This window comes from Salvia splendens, chromosome 11 (assembly GCF_004379255.2).
Source record: "Salvia splendens isolate huo1 chromosome 11, SspV2, whole genome shotgun sequence".
Classification (NCBI taxonomy): Eukaryota; Viridiplantae; Streptophyta; class Magnoliopsida; order Lamiales; family Lamiaceae; genus Salvia; species Salvia splendens.
In genome coordinates, this window is record NC_056042.1 from 30958515 (window position 1) to 30980930 (window position 22416).

The 22416-nt window shown below is 40.3% G+C and overlaps 1 pseudogene; it reads right to left on the reverse strand.

Moving 5' to 3' along the window:
• Positions 1-1382: 1382 nt before the first annotated feature.
• On the reverse strand, positions 1383-15031 carry LOC121754796 (annotated as a pseudogene).
• Between the last annotated feature and the right edge of the window lie 7385 nt (positions 15032-22416).

Here is a 22416-nt window from a genome sequence, read left to right on the forward strand (position 1 = left end):
GATTCACAGAAGTAATGAAGAAATATGGGTACAAGCAGAGCAATTCGGACCACACTTTATTTCTCATGAAGAAAGAAGGTAAGATCACATGTCTGATTATATATATAGATGACATGATCATTACAGGAAATGATGAAGAAGAAATTGGTGAGCTGAGGAAGAACTTGTTCAAAGAGTTTGAGATGAAAGATTTGGGATTGCTCAAGTACTTCTTGGGAATAGAGGTGCTACGATCGAAGAAGGGAATCTTCATCAACCAAAGGAAGTACATATTAGACCTATTGGCGGAAATTGGGATGATAGATTGCAAGCCAGCAGATACCCCCATAATTCAGAATCACGGGCTAGAGTTAAAGGAAGGAGCGAGACAGACGGACAGGGGGAGATATCAGAGGTTAGTCGGAAAACTGATCTATCTTTCACACACAAGGCCAGATATAGCCTATGCAGTAGGAGTGGTAAGTCAATTCATGCATGCGCCCCAAGAAGAGCATTGGGAGGCAGTGCTCCGAATAGTTCAATACTTGAAGGGGACAGCGGAGCACGGGATTATGTTCGAGAAACATGGTCACATGGAGGTCCATGGTTTCACTGATGCTGATTGGGCAGGGAATCCAAACGACAGAAAATCGACTGCAGGCTATTTTACATTTGTAGGAGGAAATCTTGTGACATGGAGAAGTAAGAAGCAGAAGGTAGTGGCACTGTCCAGTGCAGAGGCAAAGTTCCGAGGAATCAAAAGTGGGTTGACAGAGATATTGTGGCTGAGAAGACTTATGACAGAATTGGACATGCTCCCGATACAGCCGTGTAGGCTATTTTGTGATAACAAGGCGGCAATCAGTATATCCGAAAACTCGGTCCAACATGATCGAACCAAACATGTGGAAGTTGATAGACACTTCATCAAGGAGAACATTGAAGCTAAGGTGGTGGAAATGCCCTTTGTCAAATCTGAAGATCAGTTGGCAGACATTCTGACGAAGGCAGTGAACTCAAAGTCGTTCTGAGACGTATTATGCAAGTTGAGTATTGGGAATCCCGTTATTTAACTTGAGGGGGAGTATTAGCAAGAAATCAGGAAGAAATCAAGAGGATATACGGTATTGATATGCAAGAATATTTACCAAAGATAGAATGCAATCAATGTAATTAGATTTACCTTATTTGTGTATTTTGTAGCATATATAAGTTGTACAATCTCTACACATGAAACATATTGAATAGAATGATCCTATTACCCAATTCTCTACCATGCCAATTGCCATATATAGAGCTTTTAAATAATAATGCCTCTTGCTAGGCAACCTCTCATACTTCGAAATTAACGCATGCTATATATAGTAGAATTGTGTATCATTATAAATTACAATAATCACAAATTATAAACATACTTTCTCAAATTTGTCTGGAAAACACCTTGATATATTTGATTTCGTTGTAAATAATGGTGGTTTAAATTCCATTCTCTTTAAAATACTCATGTCATGCTAGCTGTACTTCTCGTTACATGCATATAAAAGGACGAAAAAAAACATTTTAAATACAATTAAACACGCTAATTTGTAATTTTAACTATGCAACAGACGCTCCAAAAAATGCCATCATTCTTAATGTCTTAATTAAAATTAGAGAGTGTAAATTGAAGCATCCTAAAAAACAAAAGATTAAGATAATATGTCATCAACTTAGTGACGTTTTCACTTGTGTCCCAGTGGCGAATCCAGGATTTTTGGTTTGGGGGTGCGAAAAATTATCACCACAATATAGAACTTCAAAATCCGAAAGATCAATTTTCTTCTCTTTATTTTGATTTTGAACAAAATCTTTGTTTTTAATTTTTTGCTTAAGAAAGTTCATCACATATAAAAAATGGATTAATGAAAAATTTATTTTAAATTTTGCAGAATGTATTTTTTAATTAGAAATCATCTTTTGACTCTTATTTTAGGCAAAAACTTCAATTACTTAAAAAACGACATAATGCATCCTTACCATTTTCTATATAATTTATTTCTCATGTTTTACGTCAAATATATTTTTCATATTTTATGTATGATCATAAACGAGCATCGAGGAAAAGTTTGATTTTAAAATATATATTCTTCAACAAAAAGTAAAAGTTGAAGAAAACAAAGCCATAAGAGAGCTACAAATGAGTGTAAGAAAGAAAAGTGTATTATAAAAGAAGTGTGCAGAAAATAAAAATCAAGTGATTAAAATATGAAAATTGAAAGAAAGTTGATTTAAATCTAATGATATTAATAATTAAAACATAGTCATGTAAGAGAGTAAGAAAGAGGACTAATAACACAGCTAACATGCAAAAATATGGTGATGGGAATTGAACCCATGCTTTCAGCCATAACATTGGAGATTCCAACCGCTACACCATTTTGATTTCAATATACTAGTTATAGAATTTTGGGTATAGTTGTACCCTTATTTCTTATTGGATACGGCGCTATTATGTCCTAAAATGTGGTTACTTTTTCAAAATTTTCAATGCAAATAATTGGATATCTATTTTTATGTTCTTAAAAAGAGCAAATTTTATTAATGGTATAATGTCATAAACTGATCATTTATAATATGTTATTTTAATTGACTTACTTTTGGAGAACGGAGCGGTTTCCTGACCATAGCTCACTGCTCATTCACCAATATAAGTAGTGCATACAATGACTCAATACAAATGGTGCAATTGTACCCCCAAATTTCAATCTGATTAGTAGCGCAGTGGTGAAATTACATTTATTCAATGTGGAGAACACGGGGTTCGATTGCTAGCGGAAGCAATTTTGTCTTTTAATTTTGATCTTGGATTTTGAGCATTTGTTTAATCTGTAACGGATTATGCTTTTTAGCTATTATTAGCATTTATTTATCATTTAATGGATTTGTTTTTGTAACTCTTTTAGTTTTAAGCATTGATTTTAAATTTTATTGATTACGTTTCTATTTCTCAATGTTCTTTTCTTTCACTTCTTTGTACATTATTTTAATTTAATATAAAGTTTTATATTTTCAGTTCCTAATTCATTAAAAAATTATATCCTATTTATCATACATAAATTTCAGACGATTCGTTTTAGTTAGTGAAAGCTATCCAAATAATAATACTAAAACCAACTCATTTATTTCTATAATAAAATTTCTTAATTCTAAAATGATACTCCTACTATATATTATGATTATGAAAATGTTTTAAAGAGAATATACAAGATTGGTGGAAATTTTAAAAATCCATTTCACTATTTTTTCGTACCCCCGAATCAAAAATCCTGGATCAGACACGGATCGTCATCATCCACCCTCTCTAATTCTCTATTTTTAAACATTTATTCCTTCTTTCATGGATTCCAACATGGATTTATCATCCCTCCCAAATAGAGAAAAATGGTTGGGAGATGATTGTCTCATCCAACTTGGAGGCTTTTGGTCTTTTCCACAAACCGTGAAGCCAATCAAAAGAGTGATCAATCATTACAATCTTCTTCCTAGTGATGTGATCTTGGTTACTGTCCCTAAAACAGGCACCACATGGCTCAAATCTCTCCTCTACTCCATCCTCAATCGGTCATCCAAACATAAGTTGGTTGTCGAACACCCCCACGAACTCGTTCCCTTCTTGGAGTTGCAAGTGTTTGCAGAGGCTGATGAGTCGTTAGTTCTAGTTGCCCCATCAAATGAGCCACGATTATTTGCCACACACATACCTTATCATCTCCTAACCAAAACCCTAGATTCTAGTGTTTGTAAGGTTGTTTACTTGACGCATAACCCCAAGAACACCCCCGTCTCTTTGTGGCATTTTGTGAATAAGTGGAACATGGAGAAGCTCGATCAATCATTGTCTCTCGATGAGGCAACGTGCATGTTTTGTCGTGGGGTTAGCCCATACGGGCCTTACTATGATCATGTGCTTGGGTATAGAGAGTTGAGTCTTAAAAAGCCGGAGAACGTGATGTTTGTGACTTACGAGGAGTTACTAGAAGATCCTAATGGCTATGTCCAAAAATTGGGTGATTTCTTAGGATGTCCATTCGAAGAAGAAGGTGAAGTGGATGAGATTGTTAAAAATTGTAGCATCGAGGTACTAAGTAGCCATGATGTCAACAAGTCTGAGAAATCTCCAACATGGTTTCCATCATCACCATACAATTCATTCTTTAGAAAAGGAAAAATTGGAGATTATAAAAACTATCTTAGTGATGAGTCTATCCAACGTATTGACGCACTTACGAAAGAGAGATTTCATTATGTTGGGTTCATGTATGGGATTTAGCACCATTCTGCTCTTGTTATTTGCCGATGATATTACTATATTGGAAGTTCATACTTTCTGAATAAATAATACTTCTGAATAAATAATACAGTATGTTTTCATTGTGATTTATTCCCTTACTTCAGTCTTCATGATTATGTAATAAATAATATACTCCGTCCCTAAAATTTTGTCACATTTTATTTTTACCATTTTCGTCCGTCCCACAAAATTTGTCACATTTCACTTTTTACCATTTTTAGTGGACCCCGCATTCCAATTACTTATTTCCACTCACATTTTATTATAAAATTAATAATTTAAAAGTAGGACCCACAACCTACCAACTTTTTCAACTCAATTTTCATTACATTTCTTAAAACTCGTGTCTTGTCAAACTGTGACAAAATTTTGGAGACGGAGGGAGTAGTATGTTTTCATTGTGATTGTATTCCCTTACTTCAATCTTCATGATTTTGTAATAAAGTATATCCATTATTTGAGTTCATTTTGGAAAACGATTAAGTTGTCAACAGTTGAATAAGTCGATATTTGTACGGCCCCCACCGTATATGTTCACGGCGTTCCACCAACCAGGGGCGGATCTACACTATAAGAGGGTAGGGCTTAAGCCCTTACCCTTTTTTTATTTTTTTATTTTGTATTTATAAATTTTTAAAAATTTTAAAAAATCATGTTAAGCCCTTATTAAGGTGATGCTAATGTAGAACAAATTATCTTGAAATAATTAATAGAAAGGGTTGAGATTAATGAATGAAGTAAAAATTTGCAGAGCATTAACAATGGTGGATGATTATTGTGAGGAAGAAGATGACTTTAAAGTTAAATAATACATATATAGTTACAGAAAATTAAGCCCATCACAGGAAATAAATAAAATTCAGCCCAAGAAGTGTTAGACAAGTGAGTATAAATAAACTTCAGCCCATAAAAAGGTCCAAAATAAAATTTGATTTCAGCCCAAAATAAAAAATACTACTCAAAATAACTAATTAAAAATAACTCAGTAACAAAAAGTAAATAAAAAAACGAGAAAAGCAGCAAAACTAAAAATCCCCAATTCCAAAATATCTCTGAAACGTCTCTTCGCCGGCGGTGCCGCATCGCTCTATCGAGGCGAGGCACGACGCTGCGGACAGCCGCCGCCTGCGCCATCCGAAAGCCCGGAACGCCGCTTCTCTGTTCTACACGGCGACACCAGCGTTGCTGCCTGCTGCACGGAGACACGGCGACACCAACGCGGCAACGCTCCTCTGCTCGACTGCACCTCAAGCCCTAGTGGAGCAATTTTAATTTTTTTTTTGATCCGCCCCTGCCACCAACCTCACATTATTGATCATTTATAGTCAATCTACATAAAATATACTACTAGTATACAATATCTTAACTTGTCATATCATGTCAGGCAAACTAAACAAGAGTTTTTTATTATGGTCTGTTGTAATTGATATAATCATTTTTATTTCTTCATCACGCAAAGAAGAAAAAAATCATATCTTTTGTACTTTGAATTTATGAGCGTATATAATCTTGTTTGGATTCTGAAATTTCGCATTTTACTTCTGAATATCTTCATATGAAGTTTGAAAGATCACAACTGACATCTCAACATCGGTATCGATCATCTTATCTGGAGACTGGAGTTTGAGAAACATCAGAATTTACTTATGATATCATATGTAAGATCATACATGTGAGAATCATCTTATGTAGACATTAAATAATTGAAACTGACTTTAAGAGCATCATCTCGAAAACATCATAAGTTAGTATATCATGCATCATCTCGTTAGAGCTTCAATACATGAGTTAAGTTTAAAGCAAGCCATCACATCAAAATATGATCCTCGAAAATTTTGAACATGCTTAATTTTCACCAATATTTAAAGAAGGCGTTGTATTGGTTGAGTTTGAAATTAGTACTAGCTATCATTAATTGGACTGGTCCAAATTAAAGGTTTGATTTTTTATTTAAAATACGCCCTGTATGTTAAACTTGCATGAAGGAAAAAAAGTTTTACAAGTAGCATTGCAACACTTATTTTCATTTAAGGCGAAACCCATATAGTCGTAACTTGTACTAATATACAATTTCTTCACAAATTGTGCACCAAATAATCATGAGTATTTATTAGCAACTGCAAGAAGAGGAACAGCTTTATGGAGTGTAGCAGCAGGAGTTTCAGCCATGTCCACACTCTTCCCTCCATTAGGCAGCTCCCAATCAAACTTCCACACAAGATTTGCTAACACAAACTCAACAGTAGCAGCAGAAAACCCGATTCCCGGGCATCCCCTTCTCCCTTCTCCAAACGGGATAAACTCAAAATCGAGGCCCTTATAGTCTACCGAAGAGTTCAAGAATTTGGCCGGTTCAAACTTGTCTGGTTCATCCCAAGACGTGGGGTCATAGCCCAAGCATTAGTCATCAGCACTGTTCCTGCCGGAACGTCATATCCTTTTATCTTCACATCGCTGCTTGCTACTCTAGGTATTAGTAATGGGACAGGAGGGTGGCGCCGCAATGCTTATTTTATCACAGCTTTCAGATAATGCATTTTTACTAAGTCATTATCTGATATGTCTTGTTTGTGTTTAACAACTTCTCTTACTTCCAATTGTAGCTTTTGCATTGATGCACTATTTATTATCACTAAAAATATCTGCAACTTTACAGGGTAGAACTAGTATAGCTAAAAGTCAGTACCGGGATATCGAACTCAGGGAATAAGATTGCAACTGGCTATCATATACTAAGCGTCATATACTATCTAGAGACACGGAGTTTTGGGTTTTGATTTTATAAACTAGACATAAATATAAACAAATATAAAAACAAAATAATACAAAGCAGGCTAAAGAAATTAGAGTTTTAGGATCCAACTACTACGATTAATCTCATAGAACCTTTACCTTTATGTATCTCCAGGATTATTAGGAAAGTCGTGATTTTCAGATAAGCCCTCTCTCGAGTGCACTTATCTAGTAGATTAGACTCTAACTATCAAAGTCTCCTTCCAATAGATTAGATTCTAACTCCTTAAGTTCCTAAGACTCAAGCCCTCACAAAGGGTCCCCTCTCTCGAGTGCAGATAAACCTATGTGTTGTACTCGTTCCTTTTACCACGTGAAACTAGCTATCTCTCGATTAATCTAGTTAGACGGACATAGTTCTAAAGTTAGCCAGACAAAAGAACAATAAAAGCACAAGAACAAGCAAAACAATCACAAGAACTAGAAAAATGGTTCAATTCAATAAATCAAAACATATTCATAATAGTTTTCACCAAAAAACTACAAATGATGTTTAACTACTCATAGACAAGTAGTAAAAATAAAAATAAAAGTATAAGACATGAAAGAAATTGATAAAACCCAAGGTTGAATCTTCAATCTTCAGTCTTTTCTTGCCTGGATCTGCAGAGCTCTGCTCCAATGGAAGATGGATGAATTATGTGTGGAAGATGGAATGGAAGAATGTGTAGAGGGGGAGGATTGGAGGCTCTGGGATGAAGATTACAATTTAGGTTATGGGTATTTATAAGCTAGAAAAAGATTTAGAATGGTAAAAAGTATCCTCCAATTAATTGAAAATATAATATTTTCGAATCTGCAATTAAAAGGAGGGATTTGGGCAATAATTTCTTCATTCTTTGAATTTTCGCCTAATTTCCGCCAGCCTTGACTGCACTGCGCAATGTTCGTAGAATTATCATAACTTTCTCCACAGAACTCCGATTGAGACATGCAAGATATCCACGCGAAGCTCTTTCGAAGACGAAGAGAATGGCATGTAGTAAGAACTGACTGGACTTCAAAATCGCTGGCAGAATGGGCTCGAACAGGGGCTGCTGCACTTTGGCCTTTTTTCACCTTTTTCTATCTTTTTCTATCATTTATCAACAAACACGTCAAAAATAGCAAATGTATAACATATGCAATTTAAGAACATAATTTGCATGATTGACATTTAAAACAAGTCAAATCTAGTCCTTAAAAACATGCAAAATCCGTGTTTGTCATGCATCACTATAGGGTGTTGTAGAAGCTCAGCCATTGTCCATATTAATAGTGTGGTTAAGGTATCGGTCCCAGCTCCAAGTAGATCCTGCATAACAAGTCAAACTAGAATTATAGGTTGTCCAAATCAAGTTAAATATTGTCATAGTAGATTCATAATGAATAACATGAGTTAAGTAGTTACCACAAGTAATGCTTCGAAGCTCTCTCTGTCAATGAAGATATCACCATCTTTTTCATTATGAAGATCAAGCAATATACCAACAAAGCTTTCTCCAATTCCACCCTCTCTCTTTGAAGTCTCCATGTGTTCCACAATCACACCCTCCAAAAACTCATCCATCTCTTTCGAAACCCTATCAACCTTCTTGTCAAAACTGTTAAAATAGGATTAAAGCTATGTTTCGGGGAATGATTTTGGTCGTTCTTATTCACTATGATGCAAATATACATGCCCTCTTATAGGCTCTCAAGAGTACAACACATAAGGTAAGTCCTCTTGCCCTAAACCTAATTCATATACATGGAAAATATAAAAACATAATCTTCCTATTAATTGTGATTGTAGGAAAATCAGCCTCTCGATCCTCCAAGATCTTCTCCGTCCAACATCTTGATTCTCCAAGATCTTCTCCGTCCAACACTCCCCCTCAAGTTAAGTGATGGGATCCCCAATGCTTAACTTGTTCAATACACCTCGAAAAGAGTTCGAGTTTACTGCCTTCGTTAGAATGTCCGCCAGTTGATCCTCGGACTTGACATAGGGTAATTCCACTATCTTTGCATCAATTGTATCTTTTATGAAGTGTCGGTCTACTTCCACATGCTTAGTCCGATCATGTTGGACTGGATTTTCTGAAATACTAATGGCAGCCTTGTTATCGCACAACAATCGACATGGTTGTGTAGACTTGAGTTCGAGTTCGGTCATCAATTTCCTGAGCCATAGTACTTCTGTCAATCCACTCTTAATCCCTCGGAATTCTGCCTCTGCACTCGACAATGCTACTACCTTTTGTTTCTTGCTTCTCCACGTCACCAAGTTTCCCCCTACAAAGGTGAAGTATCCCGCCGTTGACTTCCTGTCGTTAGGATTTCCTGCCCAATCTGCATCAGTATAGCCGTGTATTTCCAAATGCCCATGGTTTTTGAACAATACTCCATGACCCGGGGTACCCTTCAAGTATCTTACTATTCTTATTACCGCCTCCCAATGTTCTTCTTGTGGAGCATGCATAAACTGACTTACTACTCCAAAAGCATACGCAAGATCTGGTCTGGTGTGGGATAAATAGATGAGTTTCCCAACCAACCGTTGATACTTCCCTCGGTCAGCGAGTTTAGCTCCTTCTCGAATCTGCAGTCCATGATTCTGGACCATTGGAGTGTCCACTGGTTTGCAATCCATCATTCCGGTCTCTGCCAAGATATCGAGTACATATTCCCTTTGGTTGATGAAGATCCCATGCTTTGATCTCAGCACCTCTATCCCCAGAAAATACTTCAAGTGGCCAAGGTCTTTCATCTCAAACTCCTTGGACAAGTTCTTTCTAAGTTGCTCTATTTCCTCCTCATCATCACCAGTAATAATCATATCATCAACGTAAATAATAAGACATGTAATCTTACCGTTTTTCTTCTTGATGAACAAGGTGTGATCTGAATTGCTTTGGCAATATTCATACTTCTTCATTACTTCAGTGAATCTCCCAAACCATGCCCTAGGAGATTGCTTGAGGCCATATAATGTCTTCTTGAGCTTGCACACGTCCCCATCTTTGAAGTCTCCCGTGAATCCGAGTGAGGGAATCATATAAACAGGTTTGGTCAATTCTCCATGTAGAAAGGCATTTGTCACATCAAACTGGTGTAGGGGCCAGTCCCTGTTAGCGGCTATCGAAAATAATACTCTTACTGTATTGATCTTGGCAACTGGCGAGAAGGTTTCTGCATAATCGACTCCATAAGTCCGGGTGTACCCCTTGCTACTAGTCTCACCTTATATCGGTCGATGGATCCGTCAGGCATTCTTTTTATCGTAAATACCCATCTACATCCCATTGTAGTAGCCCCTTCGGGCAGTGGACCGACTTCCCAAGTCTTGTTCTTCAGCAATGCATCCATCTCTACAAACATAGCATCCCTCCAATGTTTGATTTTCCATGCTTCTTCGGCTGTATAGGAGATTTCTTCTTCCTCGTACAGTGCAGCCTCAAATGCCCTAGCTATTTTGGCCAAGTTTCCTTTTACAAAGTTAGCCACATCATACTGGCTTTTCCTGTCGGTTTTTTCTGGGAAGAACCTCTTTGGTGGGATTCCGCGAGTACTTCTCGGTGGGAGGATGTATCGACCTGTACTCTCATCAAGGGTTGTGCTTTCATCAACAGTTTCTGTATTAATATGATCAGCAGTAGTACTATCTTCTTGAGGTGGATTAGGAATTACCTCAGGTATTTCGGATATCGGTTGAGGCGAGATCTTAGGCCGTGGTTGAGAATACCCCGGAATGTTCGAGATTCGCTCGACGATAGTGCTAATTGGTTCTGTTGAGTCGTTGTTGGAGTAATTTGACTCGGGCACAAACCAACTTAGGTAGTCTACTGTGTTATATGACTCACTCTCCCCCTGACTACTAAGGTGGGTGTGGTAATAGAACTCTGTTTCAAGGTAATTGCAATTCATGGTGGTTACTACCCGTTTTGTGGTGGGGTCATAGCATCGATACCCCTTTTGGTTAATCCTGTAGCCTACAAAAACACATTTGGTAGCACAAGGTGATAATTTTGTTCTCTCATGTTTCAGAATATGGACATAAACAGTGCATCCAAAGACTCTTGGTTGAAGGTTAAGGTGTTTGGGAATTTTGTTCATTTTGGAGAGGGTGTCAAGGGGTGTCTTTTTGTTTAAGATTTTAGTGGGAAGTCGGTTTATGAGATAGATGGAAGTGGCAACTGCCTCGGGCCAGAAGTGGGTAGGAACTTTGGACTCAAACATCAAGGCTCGGGTTATTTCGAGAATAGTTCTGTTTTTTCGTTCGGCTACCCCATTTTGTTCTGGTGTGTAAGGACAAGAGGTTTGGTGGATCAGGCCTTTTTCGGTAAAGAAATCTGTCATTTTTTTGGTTCACAAATTCCTTCCCATTGTCAGATCGAAGGGTTTTTATTGTGGTTTGGACTAGATTGAAGAAAAGGATAAATTTATCAATCACCTCAGATTTGTGTTTCAAAAAATATATCCATGTCATCCTAGTGCAATCATCTACGAAAATCACAAAATATCTCAAATTATTACCCCCAACAACAGGTGCAGGTCCCCAAACATCAGCATGAACAAGGGAAAAAACAGAATTCATACGAGTATTTGTAGGTTTAAAAGATTGTCTATGGCTATTGGCCAAAACACAAGTCTCACAAGCAAAATCTTTCGGAATAGAGAGTTTAGGAAAAAGCAAACTAAAGTAACCAGGGGAAGGGTGTCCCAGTTGTTGGTGCCAAAGCCAAATCTCCCTTTTTGTGGACCCGTGAGCCAGCATCGCACCACCGTGTTGAGCTATCTCATCCACGTAGTAGAGTCCTTGGCTCTCAATGCCACGCCACTACTAGAAAAATTGCTTCTCACTACACTTTTTTTATCACACTTTATAAAAAGTGCCAGCATAGATGTACTATCTACACACTAGCTTTTCACTGCACTTTATAATATATTGTTACTGCACTTCAACATAAAAAGTGCCATCATAGATGTACTATCTACACACTACCTCTTACTACAGGTACCCGGTGCTGCACTTGCATAAGTGCCATTATAGATGAAGTGTCAGCACAGTAATTTTCTAGTGACAATTTTAAGTGTCATTACAAGCCAATTTTCTAGTAGTGCGCCCAAGTATCTTCCTCGTCCGAATATCCTACAGAATACAGAAATCGGGGTGCATCAGTAATGTACAATTCAATTCCTTTGTTACGTGGCTTATGGACATCAATCTCTGGGATAAAGTAGAAACATAGAGACAGTTTGATAATCTCAAAGTTGGAGATATTTCAATGATACCCGCCCCAGCCACAGTAATCAATTCCCCACTGGCTGTCTGGATGTAAGTTTTAGTAATACTACTAAAATTAATGAAATCATTTTTATTGGGAGTCATGGTGTCGGTTGCCCCACAATCAAATATCCATCCTTTTTTTTCATCCAAACTATCACGTTTTACCGTAAATGTAGCGGAAATATGGTCCAAGGGCTCAAATCAGTTTTTAAGTGGGATGGGGTTAAATTGTATATTTCTCAAACAATCTGGGGGGTTTTCACAATAATCAATAGTCTGGGGTTCATGGTGTAACATATCATGAATTCGGGGACTTGTATGCAAAACACGGGATATATTATGTAATTTCAGGAAATTTAGGGGGGCCTTCTGTGATTTAACAAATAATGAGGGTATATGGCGAAAATTAGGGTTAGGGTTCACTCCCCCTAACCCGTTACCTCCTATGCTGGCGCCGTTTTCCCCTTGTCTGTTCCTCGTCTTCCCGGTGAAATTGCTGGCGCCAATCACTCCACCGCCGTTCCAGCCTCCGTCGGAAGTTTCTGGTTCCTCCCTTTACTTTCCCCGTCCGGTTATAGTATCTCGATTCCCAGCCGTCATTTTAAATGCTTCATCTCCGGCGGTCACTCCAACCGTCATCTTGGCCTTCGCCATCTGCCTCTCTTCCCACCATTCGGGATAGCCGTGCAGTTGAAAGCACGTCTCGCGGGTGTGTTTTTGCACCCCGCAGTGGGGACACCACAATCTCGACTTGTCCACCGATTTGATCCCCGGGCGATGCGCGGCGGTGGATTGACGCGGGGTTCCGCTTCGTTGACCCTGTCGTTGTCCTTGTGCCGCCAGCCCATGCCCAATTCCATGTTCGTCCCCTCCTCCATGGTCGTGGGTGACAGAGTTTGGGGGATCAAGTGGCCCTAGTCGACTTCGGGCCGCCTCCTTTTTAACCCACCCATAGGCGGTCTCCAGCGGGGGGGCGATACTTCTTTGAGGATGTCTCGCCGGACTCCCTCGTGTTTGTCGTTCAGTCCCGCCAGAAATCGGAGTAATCTCTTGGTGTTGGTGTAGACCTTGAACTGATTCACTCCTTTCTTACAGCAATCGACCGGTTGCTTTTGGCACCGATCAATATTGATCCACATTCTGTGGATTTTGTGGTAATATGTCTCCAGATCCATATTCCCCTGTTTGATTGTATTCGCCTTGTCTTCCAGGTCTTATACGAGGTAGAGATCGGCCTCACTCTCGTATGTGGTGGCTAGGCTATCCCAAATTGCCTTGGCCGATTGATGATGCGCGAAGTCGGCAATAATATCGTTTTCGATATTATCCACGATCCAGGAGAAAACGATTAAATCGGTTTCCTCCCAATCGTCATATTCCTTGCTCCCTGGTAACGGCGGAGCTGGTTTTCCGGTTATATGGGAGTAGCCTCCTCTAGTCCCAATTGCGACTTTCATCAGCCGCGACCATAGTGGGTAATTTCCCCCGTTGAGTTTGAACGCTACTGTTACGTTCTTACTCGCTCGTATCTTGTTGCTTGATGATTCTGACTCTGTTGCTGGTTTTTTGTCGTCGTCTGACATGTTTTTGGTATGATTTGAATTGTTTGCTCACTGGTTTTTGTTGATTGGCCGGGATTGGTATGGGCGGTGATGATATCACAATCTCAGCCCTAGTTCTAACACTGCTCTGAAGCCATGTTAAAATAGGATTAAAGCTATGTTTCGGGGAATGATTTTGGTCGTTCTTATTCACTATGATGCAAATATACATGCCCTCTTATAGGCTCTCAAGAGTACAACACATAAGGTAAGTCCTCTTGCCCTAAACCTAATTCATATACATGGAAAATATAAAAACATAATCTTCCTATTAATTGTGATTGTAGGAAAATTAGCCTCTCGATCCTCCAAGATCTTCTCCGTCCAACATCTTGATTCTCCAAGATCTTCTCCGTCCAACAAAAACCATTAACTCCACTAACCCAACCAAGCCACGGAACAAAATCTCCAACACAAACAGTTCCCAACACCTCCATAGCTTTTCTCAGCAACACCACAAACTTCTGCCCATTCTCCGTGTCACTATATTTCCTTCCAAAACATGACCTACAAATCACATCGTTTGTGAACTCAGCAAACATCTTACTCAAATCAACAACCCCCGAAGAAGACTCTCTAACCCTCTTCATAAAAAAAAGCAGTTTCTTCTTCCCTTATAAATCGGAAAGCTGTAGATTGAACCCTTTTGCTGCTCAGCAGGTGGTGGACAGAAATGTCCCTCATCCGCCTCCAGTACTCGCCATAAGGGGCGAACCCTACGTTCCTTCCATCGCGAATGAATTTCTTCACAGCCCTAAAGTGATGAGGCCTGCTTGAGAAAGTAAGATCATGAGTTTTGAGGACAGCATGGGCTGTCTCTGCGGTGGAGACTATCAAGACGGGAATAGAGCCGAAGTGAAGAAGCATGAGGGGGCCGTGTTTAGTAGCTAGTGAGTGGAGATTCCGGTGGGGAAGTAAGCCCACCTGATGTAGGTTTCCGAGTATTGGGAGCTTTCGCGGCGATGGTGGGAGGTTTAGGGTTACAGAAGATTTAGAGAGGCGTTTTGAAACGAGCCATAGAAGAGGTAATGATATGAGAATGGTGAGTATGAAGGGATGCAGCTTAGTTTCATCCATTTCTTAGGTATACTTTTCAGTTGAATAGTCGTATTTATGGATCAATTGTGGATTAGTAATGGTGATTAAATTATCTGCCTAACTAAATTATGAGTTGCTGACTAATGCCCATTCTACATATGTAGCTAGCTAGCTATCTCTCCTATACCATGAGATGTTGACAAGATTATTTGTCTGAATTGTGATAACGTGTAATGACTGTTTTCACATAGTTCAAAATTTTATTCACTATCTCCCGTAAAAATCGACACATTTAAAACTACATGAATTTTAATGTATAAATTGGTAAAATATGATACAGAAAAAAAATTATTCGAATATGTAAATGGAGAAGTAGATTAATTTTATGGGACGTACCAAGATGATAAAATGTCACTGTTTTTATGGGACGGATGGAGTATAAATTAACATAAAATTTTGGCAAAACATATCTAAAACTCTTTGTAATAGTATATTTTATTTCATTGGGGTTTTTATAAATTTTTGTTCATTATGTTATTTAATAATTTTTTGTTTCATTAGATCCTTACTTGGTTTAAGGTTTTTTGGAAAGATCTTAACCTAACGATGATCAGAATTTAATAAATTTTCTTTATGTTAATTAAATTTTTTAGTATTTTTTATTTTTAATTATTTATTTAATTAAGTTGCAATAGCCGCTCAAAATCATTGATAAAATGAAAAAAAAAAAACTAAGTTGATAGTGAGAAATATCAATAAGTTTTTTATTTTTCTGATGATTCTTAAGTCGATATTGTAGCTCAATTAATTTCAAAATAAATAGAAGCAATAATGAAAATAAATTTATTTAACAGGACAAAGTTAATTAAATTTTATATTCATTAATAAAAAAAATTATTTAAATTAAAAAATAAGTATAAAAAACTCTTAAATCAAAATGTATTAGTATATGGACTATATGAAATATAAAAAATGTAATTGGATCTAATGAAATAAAATATATTGATACAAGCACTAATTAACTAATGAAATAAAATATACTAATACAAGGACCTTGAGACATCTTTTGCTTAAAACTTTAAAATTATACAAGAAATTTTAGTTAAAGATGTATCAAGGATTCACATGATTATATATGTTGCGAAGGAAACGAGCATTTACTATACGGAGTAAAACATAGTAGTACTAAGGACATTATCATTAACAGAGTTGTATTGTTGACTTGTAAAAGACATATAGTAAGGAAAAAGTTATAGATAATAGATCAAAGATACTAAATAAATATTTAAAGTTGATTATAAGGTTTAATTTGGATATTTTAATTTCGCTAAGGTAATAACTCATACCTACTATCAATATTCAATACCATAGACTTTCTACTTCTAGCTCAATAGTTATAGTCAATACCATAGCCTTTCTACTTCTAGCTCAATAGTTGTTCTTCATTTCAATACAGTTTTAAATATTATTGGTCGTAATTCGTAAAGGTGCATATGTGTTAAAGGATTTCTTTCTTTAACGCACACTCGAGGGCAACCACGAATTCGCCGGCAAGACAGAGATGGCAGTCGCAGGCTTGCCCCGTCGATCACACCTTGAACTAGGTTTTTGCTGTAAAATAAAAGTACGACAAGTAGAGAGAATATGTTATTTCATTGATAGGGAATAAAATAACGATATCTCCTTTTTTTTATATCTAAGGACCTTAGGGTTGATTCGACCTACGATTCAAGAAAGAATAAACAATGAAAACATGAAAATGAGCTTATAGATTTGCTCGGCCCAAACATAGGAAAGAAATAATAAACAAAATAAATTAAACTACTCAACTATCTAACTAACTGATGAGTCCGCGAATTGTTGATGTTAGTAAATGCAGGAAAATACAGATCACGACACAGAGAATTTTACGTGGTTCGATTTACTGAGGTAAATCTACGTCCACGGGGAGAAATGGGGGCAGGTTTGTATTGCTTGATCTGGAATTACAGCTTACAACACAGACTTGCTATATGGTATTTTTCTCTAGAGAGCTTCTCCCCTTTCTATCAGATCTAAGTTCTATTTATACATTGAACTAAGATCGTGGCTTACATCATCACTCTAGGTCGTGGAGGTCGTGTAGGTCATGGCCTAAGATCGTGGCCTGAGTTGACGCCACGTGGTAGTGGGTATGTTGGAAGTCGTGGAAATCCTGCATGGGTCCACTAACTCCTTGTTCGGTCGAAAACTGAGACCGAACTGCTTTGGTTGCCGATCTGAGAGTAGAGCTTGATGCCGACCTAAGAGCAGAGCTTGATTGGTTGGCTTTTGCCGAGCTGTAGGCTGAGGCCGAACTCTTACTGAGACCGAACTGCTTTGGTTGCCGATCTGAGAGCTTGGTGCCGACTTGAGAGCAGAGCTTGATTGGTTGGCTTTTACCGAGCTGTAGGCTGAGGCCGAACTCTTTGGTAATGCCGATCTGAGAGCTTGGTGCCGACTTGAGAGCAGAGCTTGATTGGTTGGCTTTTACCGAGCTGTAGGCTGAGGCCGAACTCTTTGGTAATGCCGAACTCATACTCTTCCTTGGGCTTTGGGCTGATGGGCCGTCACTGCTGTTGGGCTTGTTTAGTCCGTACCCCATCACTACCCCCCCCCGAAAGACGAAGTGAATCACTTCGGCGAAGCGAGTCACTTCGGCATTCTGGATAAAGGTACGGGGGAGGCTGACGTCAGGGGACGTGCCGTGCACGTGACTGCATTAAATGCGACAGTAAAATCCGGCCGTTGAATCCTGAAAAGGTGGGATTCGAAACGGTGTGACGATTTTGAAATCTTCGCCGAATCTGATAAATACCTCCCTTCTTCATCGTTTGAACACCTTTGCTATTGGCTTCTTCTGCACTCTCTATCTTTTGCGTGAAAGATTTTCTTCCGCTTTCAAAAATTTCCTCAGATTTTGCAAAGAGTAAGGACCATGTCTGCTTCTTCTTCGTCTGAGTCTGGTAGCGGTGGTGAAGGGGGTAAGGGGTCTTCTAGCCGGAAAGAATCCGGGGAGAAGACCGTAGAGTATTTTCACAGTATCTTGAGTAAGGATACTGTGATATCCCTTCACGAAAAATACTCTTTTCCTGGGGGGAAGGTTGCGATTCCTGACGACCTTTATAGGGCGGACTCGCCGCCGGAAGGTTACGCCACCGTCTACGAAGCCAGCTTAGAATGCGGGCTTCGTTTCCCCCTTCCCCTTGCCTTTGTAGAGTTGCTAGATTTTTTTCAACTCCCTTTAGGTCAGGTGACTCCGAACTCTTGGAGGCACTTATCGGCTTTTGCTGCCGAACTGCGTAGGCTAGATAAGGATCTGTCTCTGAGGGCAATCCTTAATTTTTTCCAGTTTAAAAGGAAGGGATCTTGGTTTTACTTGGTCCCTTTACAGCCTTTTAGGGCCTTTTGTAAAACCAAATGGCCGAAATGGCAAAATCGCTTCTTTTTTTATAATAGGACTGCGGCTCCTAGTTTTCCCTGGAGAGGGCCGAAGTCCGTTATCCGTCATCCTCGGCCTGAACCGTTGGACGAGCTCGATGGCGAGCTCAACAAGATTCCCATAGTTAGGAAACAATACACGGAGTCTGAGCTCGTCAAGGGCGACGTCGTGTTCGACATCTCGTCTTCGGACGAAGAGGCCGAGGGTGAGGATTTCTCTTTATCTTTATGCTCTACTGCTTTAACGAAGAAAACTAACCTTGCTTTCTTGCTTTTTGGCAGTGTACATGCTGAACAAGGCTACCCGAAAATCTTCGGAGTCCAAGGAGCCGGAGAGAGAGAAGGCTACCAGCTCGGCGCCTGATGCCGAGAAGAATCCGAAGAGGCAAAAGACTTCTTCGGGTCCAAAGAAGCCGGAGTCGACTTCGGCAAGTAGGAAGGGGAAGACCCAGAAACCCCCGAGAGCGCCAGAGAAAGACATGGTCTTGGCGCCTCCTTCGGAGCATATCTGTGAGCCATTTTTATGGCCCACGGACTTTGCCGAGGTGAATTGTCTTCTTGATTCTTTGGCTTTGCTTCTGTCCTGTATTTTTGGTGCCCTCTGTTGACTTTTTTCTTTATCCATTTTCAGAGGAACGACATGCTCTCCAAGCTCGTCGCCGTCGAACTCTCCAAAGCGTCCAACGACTATGCTGAGATGCAGAGGAAATTGGCGGCTGCTTGTCACCGGGCCGAGCAGGCTGAGGCAAACTTTGAGAAAGCCAGAGCTGCTAGGATTTCGGCCCAGGATGAAGCTCAGTTTGCCAAAAACCAGCTCGTCATCCAGCGAGAGCAGACGAAACGGAGTGGTGCTGCCGCCGTGGTTGCCCAGGGGGAGGCTCTCCGTGTTTACACGGAGAAACTCTTTTTGAGCAGCCAGTTCTCGGCTTTTGTCGGTAGTCTGGTAAGGCTAATTGCCGATAAGGGCGAGCAGGGGGCCGACGTCGTGCTGCCTCTGTACAGCCGAGAGATAGCAGCTCGGCTTCAGAATCTGCCGCTCCTTGAGGAGCTCGCTTCATCCTCGGTCCTGCTTTCTGCAGACCGAGTCCGGAGTTGTCGAGCTGATCGGGACGAGAACCTGGAGGCTATCTTTGCCTCCGTGGGACCCGTTTCACCCGCTTCGACTTACAACGGAGAGGGTGAGGCCGAGCCGCTGGAGCTGGAGGCCGGCGATGAGCAGGCCGATCAGGAGGCGCAGCAGATCGGCTACGGTGGCGCCGAACAGGCTGGGGAGAGCAAGGAGGCAGAGGCTGAAGCTGAAGCAGATAAGGAGAAGGAAGCTGAACCTCACCGAGAAGGCGGAGACGAGGCTAGCGAAGTATGATTTCGTCTCCCTTCTCTTAGTTTAGTTTCTTCCTTTATGTAAAATGGCCTTGAAGCCCTCCTTGTATAGAAAAATTTTTTTCTTATGAATGAAAAAATTCTTCTTTCTGCTCTTGTGTCTTCGTTTAGCCTTTCGTACTCTCTTACTCCTGTTGTGGTTTACTACCTGCTCGGTAAGCTGAAATGCCGAACTGACGTAGCTGCTTTGTACTCAAGGAGATGGAGATACTTCACTGGAAACGGCTGTACTCTTCGGCTTTAGACGAAGCTGAGAAAAGAGCTATAGCCGATCAGACGAAGAATGACGAGCTTCTGGCTCGTTTAGTGAAGCTGGAGGCCGATAATAAGGACTTAGAGTCCGATAAGAATGATCTGGAGGCCGAGCTGAACACGACCATTGCTGAGAGGACTGCGTACGAGGATTACATCCGTGTGCGCGGGGGAATGACCATATCAGATGTTCAGAGTCGAGTTGACGAACTGTGGGAGGAATATAATGTACTCCGGAGGAACAATGCGCTGGAGAGCTCGGCTTGCCAACAAGTCGTGACATCATTGCGGCGCTGGGCCTCTCGGTACGACATAGTTCTTGCCCGGCGTCCCTCAATTGAGAGATTCCTCCGGCATTTCCCGCCAACAGATGCTAGTACTCCAGCTCAAACCTCTGATTCACTTGCTCAAAACCCTACTCCAAGTCAGCAACGAACTCAGGGACAACCGGAGACGTCAAGTCAAGGACGGGCTGAAGTTCGCAGAAGAGCTGTGGTTATGAGTGAGCAAGATCGGCAAATGCTTCGTGAAGAGACTCTTCGCCGCCGAGGTGCTAGGGCTTCCCGGGCTCAGAGAAGAGGTGGCAGGTCGATTAGAGCATCTCGTCGACCTGCTTATTCTGCGGCTGCCTGGAACGCCCGAACTCAGCTTCACGAGGATTTTGTGAATAGATGGCTCAACTTTAGCAACCCTGGGCAGTAGAATAGTCCTTTGTAATAGCGTAACGCCATCTCGTAGGGTAGCGGAGTTGTGTGCCGAACAAGATTTGAAAAATGAAATTTTGTTTTCGCTTCTAACACTGTACGGACTTGGTCCTTGATCTGATGAAATAAACATCTTTGACCGGACTCGTCTTTGGTCTGATGAAATAAACATCTTTGACCGGACTCGTCTTGGGTCTGATGAAATAAACATCTTTGACCGGACTCGTCTTTGGTCTGATGAAATAAACATCTTTGACCGGACTCGTCTTTGGTCTGATGAAATAAACATCTTTGACCGGACTCGTCTTTGGTCTGATGAAATAAACATCTTTGACCGGACTCGTCTTTGGTCTGATGAAATAAACATCTTTGACCGGACTCGTCTTGGGTCTGATGAAATAAACATCTTTGACCGGACTCGTCTTTGGTCTGATGAAATAAACATCTTTGACCGGACTCGTCTTTGGTCTGATGAAATAAACATCTTTGACCGGACTCGTCTTTGGTCTGATGAAATAAACATCTTTGACCGGACTCGTCTTTGGTCTGATGACACAGACATCTTTGACCGGACTCGTCTTTGGTCTGATGAAATAAACATCTTTGACCGGACTCGTCTTTGGTCTGATGACATAAACATCTTTGACCGGACTTGGTTTGTGTTCTAATTTGGCGATTTTTGTCGCCGGGATCGAACTTTCCCTTGTCCTAATTCGGCGAGTTTTATCGCGTGGATCGGACTTTCCCAGTTAACCGAAGTGGTCTTATGCAGTAAACCTCTTTGACTAGACATGGTCGTCCTTGGTCTTATGAGGTAAACTTCTTTGACCGAACTTGGTCGTCCTAATTCGGCGAGGTTTATCGCGTGGATCGGACTTTCCCTTGTCCTAATTCAGGCAAGTTTTATCGCGAGAATCGGACTTTCGTTGCAGTTCGTTTCAGACGAAGTGCTTGATTTTTAAGCCGAATTGTGGTCTTGTATCCTCTTTAGAAGCTTGGACTTCACAATCGTTGGCTTATTGCAGCTCGTTTCAGACGAACTGCTTGTTTAAGCTGAATTGTGGTCTTGTATCTTCTTTAGAAGCTTTGACTCACAATCGTTGGCTTATATATGTTCTAAGAAGGGGATCAGCCTTCGAAGAACAAGATACCTCAGTAACATTTGTAAGAGACGACACGCACCGAAACAGACAAAACACACAGACAAAACGCACAGAGACAAATAAAGACCAAGCAAACCAAAGAAAGCACATTGACCGGACTGTCTCTTACAAATGGAACTTTTTGAGGTTGGAAACGTACCATGTTCGGGGTACTTGTGCTCTTGACACGTGAGTCAATTTGTAAGACCCTTTGCCGAGGACTTCTGACACCCGATATGGACCTTCCCATGTGGGTTCGAGTTCGCCCAGCTTTTCTGCTCGGCTTACTTCGTTGTTTCTCAAGACGAGATCTCCCACTTGAAATTGCAGCTTCTTCACCCTTTGGTTGTAATACCGGGCTACTTGCTCCTTGTACTTGGCTGCTTTTATGCAGGCCAATTCTCTTCTTTCTTCGGCAAGATCTAGTTCGGCTCTCAGTCCGTCACCATTCATTTCTGAGGAGAAATTGAGTTCGGGGACTGGGTAT